Source organism: Microcaecilia unicolor, chromosome 2 (genome assembly GCF_901765095.1).
Source record: "Microcaecilia unicolor chromosome 2, aMicUni1.1, whole genome shotgun sequence".
Classification (NCBI taxonomy): domain Eukaryota; kingdom Metazoa; phylum Chordata; class Amphibia; order Gymnophiona; family Siphonopidae; genus Microcaecilia; species Microcaecilia unicolor.
The window spans coordinates 231636632-231639157 of record NC_044032.1 but is presented as its reverse complement, the minus strand read 5'-3'; positions in this window follow the sequence as shown (position 1 = coordinate 231639157).

Genomic DNA, 2526 nt, shown 5'->3' with positions numbered 1-2526 from the left:
GGCGCCCATCTTCCAACACAAATCGGGAGATGGGCGTCCTTCTCTCAGGGTCACCCAAATCGGCATAATCGAAAGCCGATTTTGGGCACCCTCAACTGCAGTCCGTCGTGGGGACAACCAAAGTTCACAGGGGCATGTCGGAGGCGTAGTGAAGGCGGGACTGCGGCGTGCTTAAGGGATGGGTGTCCTCGGCCAATAATGGAAAAAAGAAGGGCATCCCTGATGAGCATTTGGTCAACTTTACTTGGTCCATTTTTTCTTGCGAACAATCCTCAAAAAGGTGCCCAAACTGACCAGATGACCACCGGAGGGAATCGGGGATGACCTCCCCTTACTCCCCCAGTGGTCACCAACCCCCTCCCACCCTAAAAGAAAAACTTTAAAAAAATTTTTTGCCAGCCTCTATGTCAGCCTCAAATGTCATACCCAGCTCCATGACAGCAGTATGCAGGTCCATGGAGCAGTTTTAGTGGGTGCAGTGCACTTCAGGCAGGTGGACCCAGGCCCATCCCCCCTACCTGTTACACTTGTGGTGGTAAATGTGAGCCCTTCAAAACCCACCCGAAACCCACTGTACCCACATATAGGTGCCCCTCTTCACCCCTTAGGGCTATGGTAGTGGTGTACAGTTGTGGGGAGTGGGTTTTGGGGGGGGGGGTTGGGGGGCTGAGCACCAAAGGTAAGGGAGCTATACACCTGGGAGCAATTTCTGAAGTCCACTGCAGTGCCCCCTAGAGTGCCTGCTTGGTGTCCTGGCATATGAGGGGGGCCAGTGCACTACGAATGCTGGATCCTCCCACGACCAAATGGCTTGGATTTGGTCGTTTTTGAGATGGGCGTCCTTGGTTTCCATTATGGCCGAAAACCGGTGACGACCATCTCTAAGGTCGACCATCTCAACATTTAGGTCGACCATCTCTAAGGTCAACCTAAATGTTGAGATTTGGGCGTTCCCGACCGTATTGTCGAAACGAAAGATGGACGCCCATCTTGTTTTGATAATACGGGTTTCCCCGTCCCTTCGCCGGGACGTCCTTAGAGATGGGCACCCTTAGAGATGGTCATCCCCGTTCGATTATGCCCCTCTATGTATACTATTTTGCACTATTCAGATAGTGATAACAGTAGTAATACTTCCTAGCACAATAGAAATTTACATGCTGGAGTGAAGCAGAGCGAGGAGGGCTATGGGAACCAGTGACAGATGCTGTGACATTTACAGCACTTGGGCATGTTGAGACCTGTGCTCTCATTTATAAAACCAGACAAAACTTGTCTTGATAATTAGGTGGGATTGGAAGATTTCCCAGAGGCCTGTGATTAGTGAAGTATTTCTTAGCAGCAGTGAAACAAACACAAGTTATTTCTTCTTTTTTTTTAAAGCATATTTTTGTAGAATTTAAAAAGACTTAAGCAGAGACCATGACTATATATCTCATAATTATTAAACTAAGTTAACAAAAAAGTGGAATGCAAATGACCATTCTCAAGCATGTGGAATGGCCGATCATACATAGCAAAGACAGCAAAGTCAATTCTCAACCTCCAGGATATCTGCTAATATGTCTATAAACCAGATATATAAGATCAGAAGCTACATAGAAGAAAACAGAAACATCTAACACAAGCACCCATTTAAAAAATATTAATAGTGCAAAGATATATGGCCAAAAATTATAGAGACAGGAGCTCTTTCCTCTCATCCTATCTATATCATATCTACAGTGGGGGAAATAAGTATTTGATCCCTTGCTGATTTTGTAAGTTTGCCCACTGACAAAGACATGAGCAGCCCATAATTGAAGGGTAGGTTATTGGTAACAGTGAGAGATAGCACATCACAAATTAAATCCGGAAAATCACATTGTGGAAAGTATATGAATTTATTTGCATTCTGCAGAGGGAAATAAGTATTTAATCCCTCTGGCAAACAAGACCTAATACTTGGTGGCAAAACCCTTGTTGGCAAGCACAGCGGTCAGACGTCTTCTGTAGTTGATGATGAGGTTTGCACACATGTCAGGAGGAATTTTGGTCCACTCCTCTTTGCAGATCATCTCTAAATCATTAAGAGTTCTGGGCTGTCGCTTGGCAACTCGCAGCTTCAGCTCCCTCCATAAGTTTTCAATGGGATTAAGGTCTGGTGACTGGCTAGGCCACTCCATGACCCTAATGTGCTTCTTCCTGAGCCACTCCTTTGTTGCCTTGGCTGTATGTTTTGGGTCATTGTCGTGCTGGAAGACCCAGCCACGACCCATTTTTAAGGCCCTGGCGGAGGGAAGGAGGTTGTCACTCAGAATTGTACGGTACATGGCCCCATCCATTCTCCCATTGATGCGGTGAAGTAGTCCTGTGCCCTTAGCAGAGAAACACCCCCAAAACATAACATTTCCACCTCCATGCTTGACAGTGGGGACGGTGTTCTTTGGGTCATAGGCAGCATTTCTCTTCCTCCAAACACGGCGAGTTGAGTTCATGCCAAAGAGCTCAATTTTTGTCTCATCTGACCACAGCACCTTCTCCCAA